The sequence below is a fragment of the Paroedura picta genome, chromosome 12 (genome assembly GCF_049243985.1).
Source record: "Paroedura picta isolate Pp20150507F chromosome 12, Ppicta_v3.0, whole genome shotgun sequence".
Classification (NCBI taxonomy): Eukaryota; Metazoa; Chordata; class Lepidosauria; order Squamata; family Gekkonidae; genus Paroedura; species Paroedura picta.
In genome coordinates, this window is record NC_135380.1 from 29,447,672 (window position 1) to 29,470,182 (window position 22,511).

At 48.3% G+C, this 22,511-nt stretch overlaps 1 long non-coding RNA gene across 1 annotated transcript; it reads right to left on the reverse strand.

Annotated features, from left to right (window-relative positions):
- Positions 1-46: 46 nt before the first annotated feature.
- On the reverse strand, positions 47-5,067 carry LOC143822021 (uncharacterized). The gene is made up of 3 exons (XR_013226017.1): positions 5,004-5,067; positions 4,356-4,596; positions 47-921 (listed from the first exon to the last, which is right to left on the reverse strand). It is a non-coding gene; the product is annotated as an uncharacterized LOC143822021 (long non-coding RNA).
- Positions 5,068-22,511: the final 17,444 nt, after the last annotated feature.

A 22,511-nucleotide genomic window follows, 5' to 3' on the forward strand; every position in this document is an offset into this window, starting at 1 on the left:
AATAAGTGCAATGCAACACAACAATGTCAAATAAATACAACAGTAACAACCTACAATAGTAGCAATGTGACATCTGAACTCAAACAGAGATAATGAACTGCCGGGGTTTCCCTGTGGTTCCAAGGTCTGTTATTTCCCTTGAAGGACCATGCTGCTGTTAATGGAATGGGTCTATGGGATCCAACCCCAAGCTGGAAATTCAAGCTCCAAAATGTTTTTTGTACTTATACTTTCCCCTTGGGATACAGGGCTTGGGGTGGTTCACAACATCCCAATGTCAGTCCCTAAATCACATTGTACCTTATTGGGATTGCTCAGTGATAAAGGGAAAATATTCTGCATAGGCTCAGAGGCACTCTGTCACCATTTCTGCAACAAGATTGGGCCCTGGCAGATCAGGGCCAAATTCAGCCTCACGGCACAGAAGCCAGTCCTTCCTTTTCTGTATGTTTGGTGATTTGCAGTTCTGAACAATACTTTCCTCTTATCCTGTCTCATCAAATGGGAAAATGGCGCAGGGAGAGGCCCATCAAAAGTCAAACTGAGGACTGTGTGGCTACAGCACAAGTTAAGTACAAGGGCTGATGTCAGAGCCGGCCAATCTGTGAAGGGCTCCATTTAAATGTTTATCAGTGGGGGTTAATGGTAATGGATAGAAAGGTTTTTTTTCCTCCCCAGCCATATTAACAGCTGCTGGTTGAGATGGCTTTTCAGAAAAGGATGAGAAAGCCTCATGGCAGACAAGCCATTAGTCCAAGCGGTTCAAATGGAACCTTCATGTTCAAAGGCTGCACGTTTCAACTTGTAGCTGAGCACTGTCAGAGACGGAGAATGGGACGACGAGGCCGATCCGGAAAGGCAGGCGCGGTGTCCTCACGTAACAGGAGGTGACGGAGGCATATCAGGTTGTCTTCTGCCGTGCTGAATTAATTGGAACAAGGTGTCTGTTAATTGTGGAGGTAGAAGGACGGCAGACACCAGAGCTGGCCCTTGCCCGTGCAGACCGACTGAAGGCCAGCTCACTGGAGCCTTTCGAAAGGAGATAGAAAGTGGGTCAAATTATACTCTGAAACGATTTCATCGGAACAACGGAGCTGGTTTCGCTGGGCTGTTTTTTTTTCTCCCCCTTATAAAAAGGAGCAACGAGGGCCTTTGTGAAGGTGACAAGAGCAGGCTGTCAAAAAGGAAGAGCAAAGGAAGGCTGGGCCTGGGGAAGCCTTTAATGGGGACCTTTGTGTGGGCCTGTCAAAAGGCAGAACAGGAGCCAGTTCAGAGGAGGGTGGAGGTGTGTCCGTCAGAAGGGCGAATATGCCGACACAAAAAAGAGGATACTTTGCATTGAATTGCGGGCTGCCTCCGAGTGGGAAGACAGCCGTGAAATAACCGGAAAGTGCCAGCTCGGTATTGCTGCCACTTTTCAGTGGCTGGCGAAGCTGCCAGTCAGGAGGAGGGTTACCTTGTGGAAAAAGCTGCAAGTTGACTGTTGCCCTGGGGGATGCTGCCTGGCTGGTGGAGATCTAGAGCACGGACCAAGAACTTCATGGTTTGAGGACAGGAAGTGACCAGGTAAGCTACCAAAGCACGGGCAAGGTGCAATTACACGCCAGCACCCCCTTCAGACACAGAGTGGAACAAGTTGTACAATATCAATTGTTGTGATTGGTTGGCAGTATGACACTCAGCATAGCAACCAGGAAACTGGCCCTGGGCCAGCACAGCATGACTTTCTGCTTGCCGCAGTCCGGCTCAAGCAGACGCGGAGATTCTGCTCTGCACAATTTTCACCCAAGGTGTGACTCCAAGCACAATGCCCACAGGCCCAGCTTTTTGGACCCACGTCTGCACATGATGCCTGGTACCCTGTAAAGTACTTGGGGGATCTCTGCTGTGGGCAGAGGCAGGCAGGGGGCCCAGCCAGAAGGCTTATCCAACCCTGTTCTGACCCCCACAGAAGACTGCCTTCCGTTTGGTGGTTCCCAAGTTGCACAGGTCTGTCCAACCCCAACCCAAATCCCTCCCTGGGCACCAATTTTTCTCAGTTCCTCCCTGAGGCAAGCCGGTGTGTGAAAGCGGGTGGGGATTCATCCACTCTTGGCAACGTATCCAGAAAGGATGAGGCAGAAGAGGCTGCCCTCTTCGCAACCACGGGAGGCAGAAGACTTGCTCACGAGTTGCTTAGCAATGGCATGTAGGAAGAGCCCGTCCCACGAGTCATTTGCGGATGGGCTCTGCTGTGTCTGAGCTGGCTGAAGATTTAGCACAGGTGGTGGAAAGGAAAAGGCGAGGATTAATCTGTGCAGATCCCTCATCCTCCAGCACAGCAGGGACCCTCACCCACATGCAAAGAAACTGGGTGAGAATGTGCTCCTACCAGAAGACGGGGGGGGGGGAGTCCATTCCAGTCAGCTCCCGTCAACCATTCAAGATGCTGTCAGGGGGCATCAAGGGACACCGTGAGGGTCCCTGCTAATGACTCGGACAGAGAAGCACAGACACAGCTCCAGGGCCTCTCCGAGGGACGCGACTGCCTTCCCATTTAGAGCAGTTGGCAGGAACATGCAGGCGAGTTTATTCGGCTTCAGTGAGCGAGGCTAGATTCAAAGCTTGCGTCTCCCTCAACCCCAGGAAAGATGTTGAGCTACATTGGGCTGCAGGGCTCAGAGCACACTTTGAATAAGAATTCCCGAACCACAAAATCTGTGTACTTTGCTGCCCTCTTTGAACAGCAGCACAGCCAATGAATTCCTTCACTTCCTGGAAAGGCGTCGCTTGGCACCTACCAGGAGTGTGTGTGTTTATGTCTTCAAGAAGGCGGGGGGGGGGGCTGGACTGGAGGACCCTCTGTGGCTGATTCTGCTCTGGCTGATTCTGATTCTGCTGCCTTGGAGGGCTGCAGGGGGGCAGGGGGGCAGGGGAAAGCCAAGTCCCACCCCAGCAGTGTGGCTGACACCTAAGGGGATCCTTGGCAGTGGCAGCTGATGTGGCCTCTTCCATGGCCTTCTCCCATTCTGTGGCAGGCCACGGAGGCAAGCCACAGCCACGTGTCTGGCTCTGGGGCTCTTTTGATGGCCCGATCCACTCGTGAGCACTTGGGAGAGAGCAGAGCTGTTCTGCTTGGTCTAAGGTTGAGGCCCAACAAGAGCAGCCATCTGATCTTCTAGACCTCCCCACCTACTTCCCTGCCAATTGGACCTTCTGGGGAAATGACATTGTCCACTTCCCAATCCTAGGATAGGATTTTTAAGGGCAATGTTAGATCTGTTTTTGAATTTTTAGAATGTATTTTAAGATTTTTCATAATTTAAACATGTTGTAATCCACCTTGAGTTGGCAGAGATGTTTTTAACAACAACAACAACAACAACAACAACAACAACCAAGTGGGGTGTCATTCAACACTAAAATATATTTGTGCAGCAACAAAAATTATTATTGTTGTTGTTGTTGTTGTTGTTGTTGTTGTTAATAATAATAATAATAATAATAATAATAATAATAATAATAATAATAATAATAATAATAATAATAATAATAATAATAATAATAATAATAGTGTGCTTGAAAGAGTTGCTGACATGAAGCTGGGATGATTATCTCAGGTGAAATATCTGAGAAAACTGGAGGGAACCATAAGGTTCAATGAGAGGAGGGAAGGGAGTTTCTGGGGCATAGATAAATATTGACAAACTGAATCTCACCCCCAGGAGGGAAGGCTTTGACAACGAGGGGAGCCTAACCCACTGAAGGTTGATACACCAGCAGCCAACTAGAACCTCCAGCATCAGAGGCAATATAACTTCACCTGAATGGCAGATGCCTGTTTCCCTAGTGGTGTGTCATTCAACCCTTGAAATATATTTGTGCAGCAACATAAATTGTATAGCCTCTTGAGAGCCGGCTTGGTGTCAGGGTAAAGAGCAGCAGCCTCTAATCTGGACAACTGAGTTTGATTCCCCACTCCTCCACATGCAGCCAGCTGACTATAGTCACAGTTCTGTTAGAGCTCTCTCAACCTCACCTACCTCACAGGGTGTCTGTTGTAGGGAGAGGAAGAGTAGGTGATGGTTAGCTGCTTTGAGACTCCTTTGAGTAGTACAATGTGGGCTACAAAAACCTAGCTCCTTCTCCTCCTCCTTTCTATTTCTCCTTCCCCTCCTCCTCCTCAATACAAGCATTGAGTGGACCCAGGGCAGGGTGGGAACCACTCCCCATTAATGCCCTGAGACTTGCACTGGATCAGGCTTTCAATGCACCATGCAGGAACCTCTGCTTAGTTCAGATCCAGATGCAGTTTTATGGCCCAACTGTGGACTGGATGGCCATTAAGCAAAATGGAGACATCTGGATGGACCTACCTTGGACTGAACCAGCCTGGTTCTGCTTCCGTTTTTCTTTAAATCCGGCCTCTCAGAGTTCTTGAGGAAGGAAACCACTTTAAAGTAACATGGATTCCAGTCCAGAAGCACCTTCGAGGTCAACAAGACATTCCAAGTATGAATTTCTGAGACTCGAAGCTCTTTGCTTGGGTTGTTGATCTTCCAGCTACTCCTGGGTTGGCACTTCACTGTTTCTCCTGCAGACCAACATGGCCATCTTCTGAAATTGAAAACCTAAGACAGTCCAATAAAATCACTAGTAAAATAGTGTTTAAAAAGCCCTAGCTAAGCAGCAACAAGGATTGCAGCACCCAAATTGCAAATGGCAGTACAGCCATTACACCTTATTCGCTCTCACTGTTTATCCCCTGCCTTTCTTGCAGGGTGACACTGACTGAGTCAGTCCGGTTAACACCATGGGACATTCAATAAGCAAGGCCCTGGGATTGCAGGAGCCTGGAACCAACCATAAATCTAAAAGAGCAGACCTGAAGCATAGCGTAAGTATTAACATGACACACCAAGCATGTTATGTAACAGGATCCTAAGCTATACGCAGTAGTGATACACAGCAGTACCCTGCCAAAGAACTGGAAGAATAATTTTTAGAAACTAAGGTCTTGGTACCACAGGGAAGGTGCAGGGAGAGGAGCTTTGAGAAGGAAGCACCACCATAAAAAAAGGCCCCGTCCTCATTGTCTTCCATTCCATTCCATTCCATTCCATTCCATTCTATTCCATTCCATTCCATTCCATTCCATTCCATTCCATTCCATTCCATTCCATTCCATGCAGCATCCAGTTTGCAGCAATATGCGTATTTCCAGCTGGGCGGCTTTGGTGCCCTGGTCATTGCTGAAAACAGGCTGTTGAACTAGGTGGGTCTCAGGTCCAGTCCGGAAAAGATATTCTTATCCCCTTAAGTTGGACAGCTGTAAGGAAGGAACTGTCAATCTTCTATTCATATCAGTTTATGGAAGGTGCTGCTGGTTACTGCTCTGGAGTGAGAGGGGGCAGGGGGGGTGGGGAAGCACTTGCTCTCCAGGGCTCTTTGGGATCTCCCAAGCAGAGATCTACCATGACTAGGAAAACAATTGTTGTTGTTAGGTGTGAAGTCGTGTCCCTGGAGTCCATTTAAGCTCACACCGACTGCTTCAGTGACTCCATCCAGCCACCTCATTCTCTGCCATCCCTTTCTTCTTTTGCCTTCCATCGCTCCCAGAATTAGGCTCTTCTCCAGGGAGTCCTTCCTTCTCATGAGGTGGCCAAAGTATTTGAGTTTCATCTTCAGGATCTGGCCTTCTAAGGAGCAGTCAGGGCTGATCTCCTCTAGGACTGACTGGTTTGTTCTCCTTGCAGTCCAAGGCACTCACAAGAGTCTTCTCCAGCACCAGAGTTCAAAAGCCTCAATTCTCCAGTAGCCCTCCGCAAATCACCTACATCCAACTGAGGGTGGGGTGAGGTGGAGTCTGAAAGGGCGGGAGCACCCCCAGTGTGAGCAAAACTCCTGGCCACCCAGCAAGGAACCCTGAACTGTGTCCCTTGGCCTGCTCTGTCTCACAGGGGCAAAGAGGCCCCCTCTTTCTGTTGTTGACTCCCAGGGTCAGCCAGAGGCAGGACAGTAGCCCTGACAGTCTACTATGCCAGGCACTCATGTGGGGCACTGCACTCCGGGGAAATGAGAGTGTCAGTCTAAGGAGATCCCAGTTTCAAATATTCCTTCAACCAGGAAGTTCACTGGCCAGTGGCTCAGCTTGGCTTGCCAATGTGACAATGAAATGAAAGAGATGAAGCATGCCCATTACCTTTACAAGAAAGGCAGGATAAAAATGGATCAGACAGACAGCCTATTAAACAGCACTGGCTCATCCTGTAAGATCCCTCTCAGGCCCACCCAAGCCCCTAATGGATTCTTTGGTGAAGGATAAGTGATTCTGCATCATTCAGCCAAGAGTGTTTTCCTCTCTGCTTTGTTAAAAGCAAAGGAGAGATGGGAAGGAGTTACTGCCTGTCAATGCAATTCCCTACTCCGAGGTGGAACTTAAGAGGCACTGGTAACAAGCAGAGTCTCTCTTGTGTTTATCTTCCAGTTGTGGGTGAGGAGGAGGCAAAATGTCCTTCTTGTTGAGAATTCTTTTTAAAGCAGCAGGGATGTTGGAAATCCCCTCTGCCCCCAATTTCCACTTTCAACAGCTGGAAGCTGAAAAACACTGACCCTGAGGGCCTCGCCTGTCTGCCCAAGCCCACCCTGAACTGCTACAGGCACCCCCAAAGGATATTTTAAGGAAGAAGGGATGTCCCAGATCCATTGTCCCAACAGCCATTCTAGAGAAGCCCAGTAGGGGCTCTGATGAAACTTTGGCAAGGTTTGCTGTTTTTGAATGAGCCAAAGAGATTCATTTTTGCAGAGTCAAAGAGCTTTAAGGACTATGGAAAGCACTTGGAGCCCCTGGATACCTGAAGATTAGCAGCCTAGCAGCAGCAGCAAGCACCTGGCACAAGTCAGGCATCTAGGGCAGCAGGGAAATGCATCAGGACCATGGACAGAGCACAAACCGGGCTGGCCATGGCCAACCGGCTGGTAGCCCGGAGGAAGGCATCGGCTTGAATGCTGACACCCTGGCATGAGGAAGGAGGGGGATCTCAGTCCCATCTTTCTGGAAGTCACTCCCATTTACCAATAGAACACTGTGTGTTTCTGCAGTGAGTGTATCAGTGACACAGCTATAGCTGCTGCCCTCTCTGAGGCTTGTGTTGCGGCCATGGTGGGATGCTAGTCAAAGAAGCTTGGGGGGCTGGGCTCGCATCTGGGGCACTGACAGGCAGACATCGCTGAGGAGGGGGGAAAGGAGCCCAGTGCATAAAGGCTCTCCTTCCTTGCCTCCCAGGGAAATCTCCATAGGAAAGGGTCTCCTGCCAGCTGCTGCTTTCACGGATAACCCAAGGAGAGGGCAACTGCCAGTCTCAGAGGCCTCTGCAGGACCTCCCAGATCTATATCTTCTCCAGCCGGCAGGTGGACCACAGCTGGTTTCCGTGAAGCCTTTGCTTGCATGCCTGTTACCCACCAGAGCTTCCCTGGATCAGGATTCCCCCAGAGTGTCAAAGTAACAGCAGTAACACTGTGCTCTGAACAAAGGCCTCATAAAAAGGACATCCATTTGTTCAGGCTATAACAGGAGATCACAGAAAGCAGTTCCTTCCAACTGGAACAATCCTGTTTTCTGAGTGAAGTTCTGACTCCCTCTTGTGGCCCGCTCAAGAATCTCCTCCCAGATGCACACGGAAGGAGTGGGAGAGCCGTTTCTGGACTTTGTGGGACCTAGCAGGGTTCTTCCACGCCCTGATTGAGCAAAGCCATTAAATCATCAGCATGCCTTATAGCTCAGCGCTGTGAGTCCAGGAGATCCGCCTCGTGCCACCAAGTCTCTCTTTGGTGGAGCACTTTAAGAAAATTATGCTGTTCTGTGTGGATAAGAAGCATTGGATCAATGTCATATTAAGGCTCTACATTTATCGTGATGGTAGCCAAGATCTTGTTGGCTATTCTAACTCATACTCATGATTTCATGCATTCTGTAACTATTTAAATGTCTAATTCCTTTTTCTCACGACGTTGTCTGTATATGCCAATAAAAGTGCTCTGATTCTGATCCACCAAGTCTCTCCTCTGCAGCACTGGTTCCAGCAGGTACCATAAGATGAGGACAAAAGGTTTGCCTGATGGGATCTGTCCCTGGGGACACAAGGGGATGTCCCCAGATCCCTGGAGAGGTTTCCTCTGCAAGCTGAAGTCAGAAAGAGCTGAAAGCCAGGCTTCAGTTAGACCACAGCCCAGCCAGAGCAGATCTGGGTCCCATTCACAACCCGGTCAGCAGCAATGGGCTCTCTCTGGTAGCTGGTCAAGATCGGGAGGTGGTGGGTTCTCCAACTTTGGAAATTTTTAAACAGAGGCTGGAGAGCCACCTGACAGACAGGCTGATTCTGTGAAGGTTCAAGGAGGTGAGCGATTGGGATGTGAGTGTCCTGCATAGTGCAGGGGGGTGGACTAGATGACCCATGAGGTTCCTTCCAACTCTATGTTTCTATGATTCTAGGCTGAGCTGTGCAACCAAGCTTCAATGGTGGGACAGGAGCCTTTCTGCAAGGAGTCGTCCAGGGCTTCAAGTCTGCTGCACTGGGTGAGCAGTTGCTGAGCCAGCCACAGGTGGAGCTCAACTGAAGGATTACACAGGAAACGATAACTCAGGAAGCCGGCCACCTCTCCATGGGTCTCTTTTGGCGGGGAGGGGAAACATGCATGGATGCAGCAAGTTGTTTCGAGGCTGGAGGGGTCCAAATACAGAGGGCCAGTTCCTCTTTCTCCTGAGCCAGGGCCAGCAGGACAGGCCTTTGCCAGGCTGCATAAAGCCCTCAGGCCATGCCTTGAACGCCTGAGAACTACAAGCACCGGTTGTGCCTCATGCCGTTCAAATGGACAGCGCCAGGGGCCTTCAGCCCAGTTCCATTTCTGCCGGCCATTCCTCTCCTGAGCCACAGCCCCTTCACTGCTGAGGACAAAGCAAGGCCCTGCACCCAACAGCACAGGAGAAGCCAGTTCCACCCAGTCCTCTGCATTGGCCAGTTTCAACCTGCATCTTACAGGGACACGGGTGAGGTACTCTTTGGCTGTCCCCCTCTAGCTCCTCTCCAAGCAGCAGCAGGGCCATGGGGCAAGGCTTCCTATGTCAGGGGTGGGGGTGGGGGCTCAGGGGGATCTTTCATCCTGGGAGGAGCGTCCATGTCAAAAGGTCACCTGTTTCTAAGAGAAACCATCTGAGGGGGCCACACCTGCCTTGCCCCCATACTGGTTGGGTCTCCAGCCTCAACACAATCCTCCTGGCTCCTGGGAGAGCTTCCTTCTGGCCTCCCTCCCGTCCCCCGTCTCCTTCCGTATTCCTCTTCTCATCGCCTCATTTTAGAGAACCCTTTTTTCTTTTTGGCTCTCTCCTGCAGTGCTTTTAAAAATAGTCTCCAAGCGACCAAACAGATGGTGTGACATCAGAGGCCTGCGGGGCTGACAGGAGGAGCACGGTGCCGTCCGCTCTTTCAGAAACGACATTTCTCCAGTCTTTTTATGACTCGGCTGTGGAGGGCCACAGTCCACAGCGTAGGGGCCACCTGGGAACCTGCTGCTCTCAAACTGGCTTTGTGGCATCTGCTGGCACGCTCCCACGTGCAAGAACATCATGTTTTGTGCCATTCGATGGTGATCAAGGAGGAGATAAGAAAGAACATCAATTCAGCATGTAGAAGGAGCTAGACTGGAATGGAGCCGGGGGGGGGGGGCAGGGGGAGGTAGGGAGAGGGAGAGAAAATTCATCCGGAATCCAGCTAAGTGACTTGGCAGTCGGCATCTCAGAGGAACAAGCTGCACCCGTAGAAATATTAGATTTGGCTCACACCCCATACACTGCTCACCTCTGCCCCTGGGCTGAAGAATGGGATGCAGGGAATTCAGACTGGTAAGAGGCAAAGCCCTCCAGGGTCAAATTGGGGTGTAAAGCTTCCCAAATTTATTTTCACCTGGATGCTAATAACTTTCCCATCCAACCCAAAGTACTGACACAACACTGCCCTCTATGTACCCCTCTTCCACCCCTGTCCTCCATGCAGCCCCGTGTTAATATGGGAAGCCTGGAATTTCCCATCAGCCTCAGCCTGAACTCCCCCCCCCCTTTTCTGTTGTGCTTCTCCCTTGTGAGGAATGAACTTGTGGTTCTTTATTTTTACACCATTTTCTCCTGTCAAATATGTGCTGTTTCCAACAATACTTCTGCTTCAACAAATGAGTATGAAACATAAAATGGCATATATTGTCGACATAAATACCCTATAAACTGTGTATAAAAATACACACATACATCCAAAAGCAGAAACAAATATAGGAGCCCAGCAGTGGAAGAGAGACTGAACATGTTGGCAAAGATATTAAAGAACAAATGTAAAAGAAAAAATATTGGGAATTTTTGTGCATTGCTTGCTGTAGGGAAAACCTGGTTTTTGAGGCTTCCCTTTTGAATGTTTGAATGAATGATTCAGGTTTAAATGCTTTAGGCTTTCAGTTCAGTATTGTCCATTATGGCTCATATTGTCCACTCCAGGGTGTAGTCTGCACAGGGCTTTTTACCCACTCCTAGTCCGAATAAATCTCTGCCGTCTACACTGAATTCAATTTCCACTGTGATTTTGGGCGCTTTAAATTTTCCCTCTGCAACATGCATGATTGATCCAGAGTGACCCTACCCTTCCCCCATGATATCCAGAAGTGGATATAACCCTTGATACTTGAAAAATCAGCATTAGTAAATGTGCAGATCTTTGCTTTTTGCAAATTAACTTCCTGCCTCATGCCTCCACCGCTGATGTAGCAAAGCAGTCTTCCCTGATTGGCCGGGCTATCAGTTCAACGACTTCCTGGTTCCTGGTTCCTGGTTGCAAGGCTTGTCTTAAAGTGACTGGGCTCCAGAAGCCCTAACTTCTCTCAGCAGAGATCTGCTTCTTGGATTTATTCCCCCTCCAATCCTCCCCCCACCTTCAAGAAAAGAGACTCCTGTTGTGCTTGGCTCCTCTCCCTGCTCTGAGCTTTCTCAATCGAGTGCAGAGCACTTTCTCTTTCAATTGGGGAGGGGGGGGGGATGAGGAAGACCTGAGTTCAAATAGATCTGAATTCAGCAGGGTCCACAGCGGAAAAAAACAAAGTGAGTGCAGAATCAGCCCAGGATTTTGGGCAGAAACAGGTCTTTCCCAGCATATGGAATCCTTGAACTAGAGATTCCGGGGACTGAGCCAGAGACCATGAGAAACAAGTGCCAAGACTACACATTTAGTGCCACAAGGTGGAACCAATGTTACAAAGGCCACAAAACCAAACAGCCTCTTAGGGGTTTCTGTGAAGCCATCTCCTTCTTGGATCTGAACTCCACGAGGGGCATCGAGGGGAGACCGTCTCTCTGAAAAAGAGCGCGGCATCGTCTCTCTAGCAGCGGGCTGAGACACATGCCATCTGACGACGCAACAGTGGCAACAGAAGTCATGTTGAACAACAATAAAATTCATGGAGCAGAGAAACATTTCAGCACCACCGGAGAAAGCTCAATTAAAGACTATGGCAAGCTGTGTGGCATTTATCTTAATTTACAGCGGTGCTTGGAAAAGTCACCCCAAGGGTTAAGGATCAGAGATCAGTGCTGGTCCTGGGAAGGGGGCAAGGCAAATTGTCCCCCCCCTTCCATTCCCACCCTCTCAATCTTGGTGCCCCTACTAAGCAAACATTAGTTCAGCATAGATTCCATCTATGTTAATGTTCCATGTAAGTTATATAATGTTCAGTGTAAACCGCCAGAGCGGCAAAGAAATCTAAATATAGAAATCTAAATAAATAAATAAATAAATCTATAACCATGTGTAGCCCGTATTCCTTTTCATCACTCCCCCCCCCCTTTGAGATTTTCTTTTTGTATGCTTTTTTTGGTCAAGTGATGGCAGACATCATGACAGCAATGGCCAAAATGATATTTTTCAAAAATCCTGTGACAAAGCTTATCATATCATATCGCTTTATTATATAGCATGATAAACATGGGGCACCTTATAAAGCAATGCCAGTGCAATATTTTTAGGGGCATTCTGCACAGCAAAACAAAGCCTTACACCAGTGAAATGGCGTAACACTAAAAAAACCCCATGCTTCCCAGAATTCCTCACCTGCTGGCTCCTCTGCTGCCATCTAGTGCTTCCTGCCAATTTGCACGACTGCTTGAAATGGCGGAAGAGGGGAATACGCTAGACACGCTTCTCTCTTCTGCCTGTCAATCAAGACAGGCAGCCAATCACCTTTTTTGCTCTTTTAAACAGACCACAATGCCCGCTAATCTTTTAAAATGAGACTTATTTTATTAAACGCATAATCGTTTATTCATGGATGCATAGGGATCCTTTCACTGCAATTCCTCTTGCAATCTGGAGCCTTGAAGCTTTAAAAAACTTATTTGGGGTGATTTGTTCGTTTGCTTGTTTGTTTTTGTGGGGAAGAGGCATGCTTTATGGGCAAACTGGTGAGGAAAAGTTTATTTTGCATTCTGCCTGGGCGATTGTGTGTCTATTCATTGCTCCAGGCAGTTTCTTAAAAAAGAAAGCCCCGTTCCAGGTGAAGAGAGAGGGAGGCGGGCTTGAGGGAAAGCACTGGAGCTGGAGATCTCACTACTTCGGCCACTTTGGTAACGCACATGTCTTGTGCGTCTTGCTGGCTGCTCTCATCCTGCTAGCGCTACATGGCAGGGGGAATCCAGTTTTGTGTATTTCCCTGCAAGCGCTTTAAAATGATGTAGCTGCCCGTTTGCAGATGTAATGATGGTTGTGTACGACATTGTGCAAAATGCCAAAAATATGGTGTTTGCAAATGGTAAGACTCTCACTTTTTAAATTGGGTACGGAATGGCCCTTAGTGTTGCCAACCTCCAGGTGGGGACTGGGGACCTCCCAGTGTTATACCTGATTTCCTGATTGCAGAGACCAGCTCCCCTGGAGGAACTGGCAGCAGGATGCAGTGGACTCTGTGGCATCCCAAACTCTTTCCACTGCCTACCCCCCCCCCAAAAAAAAATCCCCAGGAATTTCCCAGGCCAGATTTGGCAACCCTACTTTTAATCCAGAGCACAAAATGGAACCACCTGACCTTTCAGATGGGCCGCTGTGACCCTTTTGCAGCCCAGGCTGCCAGGGGCAAGGGGCCTCGATGGACCATCATCCAATCACCCCCCCCCCCCAGTACTGGAAACTTCTCAGAATGCCTGCTAAGTGGATCCTATATTCTTTCTTTTTTTATGACATTTTTTTTTCATTTTACATAAGATAGAAAAATACAAATACAGTAATAAAGCATTACATAAAATGAAATATATAAGTACAGTAAGACATGATTATATGTACTAATGGTTATACAATTTGTAATATCCCCCCACGCTATAACATCCCTTTATGATTTATTTTGCGAGGTAATTCAGTATAGGCTCTATTGTTGTTTAAAACTTCTTCCGTTTTCCCATTAACAATCAATGTTAGTTTTGCCATTTTAGCCAGATCCGCCAGGTTATTTAACCGATCGTCTATTGAAGGTAAATCTTACGATTTCCATTTCTTGGCCAGTACCAATTTTCTGATGTGAGATGGGACCTCACATTTCCCATTTCCTTCCCACAAGAGGGCGCAGCTGATGAAAAATGGGAGCAATTCCAGGCAGTTCCCAGCCGCGTTCAATGCCAGAGCCAAATTACTTGCTTTAAACAAACAGCAACAACAAAAGCGCAACATTAAATTTGACTCCAGGTTTCATTCACAAGCTCATTTTATCTGTAAGGACTTTCTATGGCCTGGTGAGAGCTCCCCGTTGTGGTGTGACCCCCAACACCCTGAGTCCAGGAAGGACCCCCCCCCCGGCAGCACTCTGGAAGGACCCTGCAAAATCTTGCTATGACTCCTGAAAGACTTTTGCCATGTTTCCCGTCATAGCTGCCTTACAGATCGGCATTTTATTTGCTTGTCTGTTTATTTGCATATTTTCAGCAGTTCCTGTTCTCTTTTTTTGGCACTGCTTTAGCAGGTTTCTGTGTGCATATCTTTGGCGCCTAGACTATATACGTAATGCTCATTTAATAAAGATAAAGCACCACTAGCTCAATTCACACAAGGGAGAAACAAAATCCAAATAGTGAATTTGGGCACTGAAACCACAGGGAGGAGAAATGTAATCCCACTTTAGTTATGGGTAACTTCTTATTCTCCCCACATGTGAGAGCCAGCTTGATGTTTGGAGTCAGTGTGGTGTAGTGGTTAAGATTGGTGGCCTCTGATTTGGACAACTGGGTTTAAGAATAATAATAGTAATAATAGTAATAATAACCCACCCTTCCTGGTATGCTCAGGGCGGGTAACAACAATATAAAATATAAAAAACCCCACAATTTAAATAATTAATATATATAATTCAAGATTATAGATCATTAAATGCTGCTTCCTAAAAACCATTACAGAGAGGGGACTAGTTTCATGGGCAGAGTAAAGTTTCATCATGAGTGGGGTTCTTGGAGATTTGATTCCGTACTCCTCCTCCTACACTTGCAACCAGCTGGGTGACCTCGAGCCAGTCACAGTTCTCACAGAGCTCCCTCAGCTTCACCTTCCTCACAGGGTGTCTGCTGTGTGGAGAGGAGGGCAGGCAAGCCACATGGAGACTCCTTTGGGCAGTATAATGGGTCCAAAGCCCCAGCTCTTCTCTTCTACAAATAAGGTTGCCAGTTTTGAGTCAGGAAATACCTAGACATTTGGGCACTGGAGTTTGAGGGGGATTAGGGAGGGGGGGCTTCAATGGGTGTAATGCCATAGAGGCTACCTTCCGAAGCAGGCATTTTCTCCAGGTGAAATGATCGGGAGATCAGTTGTAATCCCAGTAGCTCTCCAGCCACCATCAGGAGGTTGGCAACCCCACACACAAAATATCTTGCTGTCTTAAGCACGGTTACACGCTTCTAAGTACATTGACCTCAATGGATTGAGAAGGCTGTAATATTCCTTAGTGGGCTCCCCCCACCTGTCAGATGTCCCTCCTTACATAAGTCTGGTGAATCAGGCCAAGGATGGAAGATTTCCGACACACCTGAGCAAACCTTGAAAGGATGTGAGTCAGGGATACCACTTGGGTACCCCTCCCGGTTCAAGGTACAGCAGTCCGGGTAGTTCTCCTGATGGTAGTGAGACGCACCCTCAAGTGGCAGCTAATTTATGGTGACCTTGAAGTGTTTTCAAGGCAAGGGAGGAGTGGAAGAGGTTTATCATTGCCTGCCTCTTCATAGCAACCCGGGGCTTCCTTGGTGGCCACCCATTCAAGGACTAACCAGGGCAATCCCATCTTAGTTTCTGAGATCAGATGAGATCAGACTAGCCTGGGCCACCCAGGTCAGCTGGAGTCCTCCTTATGCCAGTTATGAAATATCCGTAGTTCACTTTCCAAGCAAAAGATTCTTTGCCTCAGCTCACAATCCAATTGACATCAGCATAAAACAGCACACGACACCCTAGCACAAAAAGCACAACCAGTTGAAATCAAATGGAGTTCCCATCTTCAGGTGGCAACTGGAGATCTCCCACGATTACAGCTGATCTCCAGATGACCGAGGCCAGTTCCCCTGGACAAAATGGCTCCAAGGGATTGAACCCTGCTGAGGACTCTCCCCTTCCCAAGCCCTTCCCTCCAATATCGCCAGATATATCACAGCCTGGAGCTGGCAACCCTAAACTCAAACTAGAAGTCATCGCCAGAAAATGAAACCAAACAACAAAGGAACAGAGCTGTCTTTGCCTGGAACCCTAACAGCTGAATTCCACCAACTATCAATCCTAGTAAAATGCCCTGCATGTTCACAGGGTTTTTTCCCCCCAACATTTCCATTCAGTGAGACACCCTCCCCCTCCCCCATCCTTAACTCATCCCACCATTTCTGGCACTGTTGTTGTGCAAACCTTTCTTTCCCCAAAACTCATCATAACAATCGACTGTTTCGCCCTTCAGCTGGGAAGGTGCCAACCGTCCATCAAAATGACCTCTCTCAAATTTCAAGTCAAGGCGTGTGAGCTTTGCCAACGACTTCCAGACTTTACAACAAAGGGACTTCTGTGCACATTTCCCTTCAGCACATGTGGAGGGCATGGAGCGTCATCTTTGCAGGGATGTGTGCGTGTTCCAGAGAGGTGCGGCTCCAATCTGTGGACTAATAAGGATAAAAGGCTTAGATAAGATTAGTTAGCCTTGCGTCAGATTTTTGTTTGGCTTGTTTTGCATTCTCGCTGCCTGCCTCCTGCCCCCCCCCCCAAATAATGCCCTTTCTTCTCAAGCAGAGATACCCAGTAAAGCCTTTTATTATTCCTGGAATGCCTTTGGCTCTATTCAGGTGTGTTTGCATCAGATGAAACAGGTGGCGTTCTGAACAGGGTGTGCAGTGCGTTTCTGTACACTCTGTTACGTGTCTGGGGTTTGATCTATTGTTGTTGTTGTTGTTGTTGTTGTATTAGATTTATTTCCCGCCATTTCCGAATTGGCTCATGGCGGGTTACATGTCATAAAATCCCCATTAAACCCCCCAGTTAAAAACATGACCCCCAACATGGTGGAAAACCTCTCCCTACCCCCTGCTATTATAACATCTTCATGGTCACTAGGGAATAACAAGAGGACTTGACATCACACCTGCAATGGCAGCCGTGTTGGTCTCAAGCAGGAGAACAAATTTAGAGTCCACTGGGACCTTTAAGATGTTAAACTGCAATGGCGGTTTAGTGCCCACGATTTCTTTCTTGTTTGCGGCCACAGCAAGTCAGAAGAAACTGCTGTAGCCTCCCTGTAGCTGCTGTTTTTGCAGGCAGTCACTGCCCCCGGGAACCAAAGCTGGCTTCTCTGTAGTCACACAGGGCACATGGGTTTTGCAATGGAGACCCCAGCTGCTCCATGGGGCAGTTCAAGGCTGCAGGAGGAAGATGGGGAGGGGGCAAAAGCCGCTTCTCCGTGCATGCTAAGGTCGCAAGCCAAAGAGCTGGTATGTCCCTGGGAGGCCTGACATTGCCATTGTGCATGTGATAGAAAGACCTCGTGTTGCTCCCACCCCAACAACACATGAGTACTTTGCCTAGCTGAAGCCTGAGGGAGGGGTGGGCAGCCCACCAAAGAAGTGCATCTTTTGAACTGTCTCTCCCCCCACCCCCCAGCAGAAGTGGGCAAGAAAGGAACTGTTCTTCACTTATTTCACTTACTCACCATTCCTTCCATATCATTTACTGATTCAAAGAGAAATTGGCAGAGAGAAGGGGACCCTGGGACTTTAGTGCCACTGCTGAGAAGGACCTACCAAGCACCACCCTACCCCAAGGAGCTCAGGGCAGGGACTTTGGGTCTTTGTTCTAAAAACAACACCCACCCAGGGAAGTGGGCGACTGGCCCGTGGGCACCCGGTGAGCCTTATAGTTGAGTGGAGATCTGGCACTTCAGCCATGACTGACTGTCCTTGTCCCCACTCAGCAAATTATCAGCCCTTCAGCCCCTGCGGGGAACGCAGAGCAGGGGATCTGAGAAAGACCTGAAACTCTTTGTGTGAGAGAAGGCATTCACGGAGGCATCTTTTTAGTCCTTTGAAGGCTGAAACCATCACTGGGAACTAGACACAGAAATCAACTGGAAGCCCTCATAGATGTTTCAGCACCAATACAGCGTGATCCATGTGTAGAGTTGCCAGCCTCCGGGTGGTGGCTGGAGATCTCCTGGGCTTGCAAGTGATCTCCAGGTGACAGAGATCAGTTCTCCTGGAGAAAATGGTCACTTTGGAAGGTGAGTCACTGATAATTACCATCTCTAATGGGTGTGGGCTCCTCAGTATATGCAGGCCTGATTTATAACTATTATTTGGAGCAATTCACCCTGCCGGGCCTCAAAAGGATAACACATTTTTATGTGTGTGTGTTAGTGCCATATAGACCACTCAAGAAGGATTTTTGTGCCAAAATGTGTTTGGTCCTGTGGTTATTATAAATGCGTAGCCAGCGATGAGACCCAGTAGTTAATGTATGTGCAACTTAAACTTGTTCCTGTAAACTATGTTCTGAGTTTTTATCTGTCGTCTGTGTAAGGTGTTTTCATCTTATGTTTTTTGTGCATAATGTAAATAAATAGTTGCATTTTGATGCCATGTTTTAGCTGCTCAACACTTTAGGCTCCTAGCCCTATCCACGTGGCTAGTTTCAGTCAAATGATCCAGCAGCAGCAAAACAAGTGAGGTAAATGCCAGGCGGGCTCCGTGGGTGGAGGGCAGTCCAAGGGAGGCTGCAATTGTGTGGTGTGTGTGGATCTCCCAGGGTCTGGAGGGGTTCGGAGTCTGCAGAAGCATCGTCCTGCATCAGGACTGGACGAGGACAAACAGCCGATTGCTCTGCTCTTCTGCTATAAGCTGCTGATGGTGACTGCAAAACAGCTTCTAAGTGTAGTGGGTCCTCAGGACTACCTATGCATGACTGGTGGTCCTTGTACCTGTGCAAATGCCAAAACTGCAAATGTACTTCCTGCCAAAAAAGCTGTTGTTCTGGTTGCCCAGCCAGTTGCACCAGCTGTGCCAAGAGCTGTGTCTTAAAAGACCCTCTGTCAAATAAATGCAGCCATTGCAGCTAAAAATACACTGCTGTGTTCCTTAGTATTCTGTATGGTCAAACTGATGTGCTTGAGTATTTTGTAGGGATTTTGTAATTGAGGCATCATTTCTCAAAAAAACATGGCAAGTGGAAGCCTGAACATGGCTCCTTTAATGTATGTTTATGTATATTTACTTGTCATTGAGTATTAAGCAATGAATTAGGTACTTGTCTTTTCCTAGCTCTGATTCAGGCATTGTTTCAAAGAGCCCAAGATGCACCCCACTTTCATCTGGATAGGTTATCTTTGCATAAGCACCAATCCATTGCCTAGGAGCAGCTGCAAAAGACAGTGGAAGGAGATGTCTGGGTACGTGAGACATGCCCAATAAGAGTGGTGAGAGAAAGCTATTCTTTTACTGTGAATTCAGGTGTGTTTGTACTTAAACCCTTCCCACATAATCTGTTCAGCCACAAACCAAAGTGCAGCATGCAAGCAGGTAGCTGAATAAAGCAAGTGTGTGATGAATTTACTGATTAGAAGCTGCCAGAGGGGTGAGTCAACATGGGAGGGAAAGTCAACCTCAGTGGGTTCAGGAGGTTACGGTGGGGTTTGGGGAGGATGAGTGGGGTTGCCCACATTTTGCCAAACTTTTAAATGATTGGGAATCAGGGATAAGTGGCAAGTTAGCTTTGTAGATGGCATATTATTTATGGGTGGTGAGAAAGAAGTCACATTGTAACTGAGTGAGTGGGCCACAACATAGAAACCGAGGCCCCATGCCAATAGAAAGTGATTCTCAGAAGGGTGCAACGTCTTTCCCTGGCATATTCACCCCATGCTGTGGGCACATTTGGAATTCTGACATGGTATGGTGGGCCCAGCAACAAAATGGCTGCTACAAAATGGCTGCCATTGGAGGCGGAGCCAGCCATAAAATTATTTCTACAGCTTAATCTCAGTAACACAATGTAGACCAGGGGTAGTCAAACTGTGGCCCTCCAGATGTCCATGGACTACAATTCCCACGAGCCCCTGCCAGCATTCGCTGGCAGGGGCTCGTGGGAATTGTAGCCCATGGACATCTGGAGGGCTGCAGTTTGACTACCGCTGATGTAGACCTTTGTGCTGTGGTTGAAGGCTCTGCCAAAGAAATATTTAAGAATAAAGCAAGCAAAGCCAGTCGCATCTCCAGTAATCAATCAGAAGCCTTGTTGGGCAAAAATCCTACCTTGTCCCACCTACTTCCTAAAACACTAGGTGGACACAAAAAAAGGGTGTTGGCAGACATCGTGGCACTCTTGGGCACCATGTTGGGAACCCTGACCAATTGGGCTTGAACTGGCAGTGGCTGATCAGGAAACCCCCTTGGGGTCACGGTGGACCATTGGCAGAAAATGTCAGCCCAGGGTGTGGCGCTTGGCATCGGTTGTCAGTGAGAGTTTGCAGGGAGGATGGGCCTGTTAACAGCTCAGAGATTAGATATAACTGGAAATCTGATGGATGATTGATGACTGGAAAGTGTTTCTGAACCTGTTTAATTCTAGATGAGCTCGTCATAAGGGAGTTCGTGATTTAAAAAATTAAAATAAGGAAGCCGCTATTGAAGCTCTTACTACCACAAAATCTTTTGCTATACATTTGGCTCTCAGTGTCTTCACGCTTAGCTACCCATATCATGTGGCCAGTTTATTTTTGTGATTCCCATCAAGAAGCTGGCAGCCCTATTTCTTGGCCATGCTACTTTGGAGAGCATTAAAACCGGCCATTCTCCTCCACCCTTTCATAATGACCCATGTTCCCTCAACGTTCTTTGATTCCTGGATGGCCAGGTGTGGTTTGGTTTGTCAGCAGTCAGACTCCTCCTTGTTCTGACGGGAAGTTTGCCTGTAGACAGTCTTCTTCAACACTGCCCACACCCCACTAGCATATTGCTCTCCAGTTGCACTGCTGTGCTGGAAATGTACAGATGCATGTTAGTTCCACCAAAGGCTGACCAGCAATATCTTCACTCATGCAGAAAATGGGAAAGTGTACTCTTGACCCAGGTGCCATTTCCCAGGAGCTGTCTGGATTCCTCTGATGACATCATTGCCAGCCTGCAAGGGTTCTCAGCCATTAGCCTTTCTCTCCCCTCCCTAGAAACAGTACCTGTTTCCAGGTAAATAGAGCACCTAAAGGTAAAGGTAAAGGTATCCCCTGTGCAAGCACCGGGTCATGTCTGACCCTTGGGGTGACGCCCTCCAGCGTTTTCATGGCAGACTCAATACAGGGTGGTTTGCCAGTGCCTTCCCCAGTCATTACCGTTTACCCCCCAGCAAGCTGGGTACTCATTTTACCGACCTCGGAAGGATGGAAGGCTGAGTCAACCTTGAGCCGGCTGCTGGGATTGAACTCCCAGCCTCATGGGCAGACAGCTTCAAACAGCATTTCTGCTGCCTTACTACCCTGCGCCACAAGAGGCCTTAAAAATAGAGCACCTAGGAATGTGCTAATCTTATCACCCTTTTAGGGTTCCTTTCTTCCTGCTTCACTTATGGAACCCCGTAGCATGAGTAAGATACCTACCACACCAGAACCCATTTTCTGTCCTCTTATCTCAAGGCTGTCAAGACACTATTTGCATTTTTGGCTAATCCAGTCAATGTAACTAAGTCTTTGTCATTTTACCTGGGTTACTCATTGAAGGTCCACCCAGAGCAACCGCAGATATTATCTTTGCCCTGGGAAGCCACCGGGACGTTGCCCTGTCCTTTGTCCACTCAGTACAAGAACATCACCTGCCTCCCAAATGTCTTTATTACACCCCCAATGCGCTGCCCGACCAGGCTGCACACCGGTTAACAGTGAAATACGCCCTCAGCCGGGAAAGCCGAGACCAAATTCTTAGTCAAGCTCAGAGTCCAAAGTCCAGTCTGCAGGGTCAAAAGTAAAGGGAGTCAGTTCACCAAGGCAGGGAGCAGGGTCAAAAGAGGGGCCAGGGTCAGTTACCAAAGAGAGTTCCAAAGCTGTACATAATTGAGTAGCCAGGGTGCAGAGTCAGAAGCCAAGCCAGAATCAAGAGACAGGAAAGGCAAGCCAGAATCAGGAACCAGGAACAAAGTCAAGCCAAGCCAAAGTCAGGAACCAGGAACAAAGTCAAGGAGTCAAAGCCAAAGTCAGGAACCAGGAAACAACCAAGCAGAGGAAAGAGCCTCAGCTGGGCCCCATCAGGACTGACAGTGTGCTGACAGCCAAGCTGATCTTCTGACAGCTTTCAGATTGGTGCAATGGTGCTGTTGCTGTCACTCTGGTGAGTCTTCTGGGCTGGACGGGGTCTTTCCCCTGGAGCTAGAGAGTTCTGGCAAGTAGGGCAGGGTAGAAGCCTGGCTGGGTCCAGGCTGTTTGTCATCTGGTGGGTCTTGATCATCCACCAAAGCCTTGACAACCAGTGCAGGCACTGAAGGTGATGTGCTGGGGCTGGGTTCTGCGTTTGACCCTATTGCGCAATCTGACCATTGGCAGTGGGTCCAGAAGCCTGGAAAGTGCAGGCATGACAGCTAATCTCATCAACAGCTGGGACTAGGCCTAGCTGTAAGTCCTTTGGTGACTGACTTCTCCACCCATTTAAGGTGTACTTAAGGTGCATATGAATTGCACCTCTCCATGGGTTCAGTTCATGTGTTCCCTGCTTATCTTCCTAGATGTCTGGTGTTCCTGGTCACTGCAGTGAAGCTCTTTCCTGGTTCCTGTTATAGGGGCTGAAAAGCTCAGCCTGAGCCTCCAGACACAAATCTGGCTATTTAAGGTAGACACCAGAATCTCTGTGTGTGTGTTCTCTGGGATTCTTCTCACTACAAGTGGGTCTGCTTGTCTTCTGGATATCCCACATACACCTGGAACGTTGATCACTTTTACTGGATGGAAGATGATGCCAAAGGTTGAAGAGCCA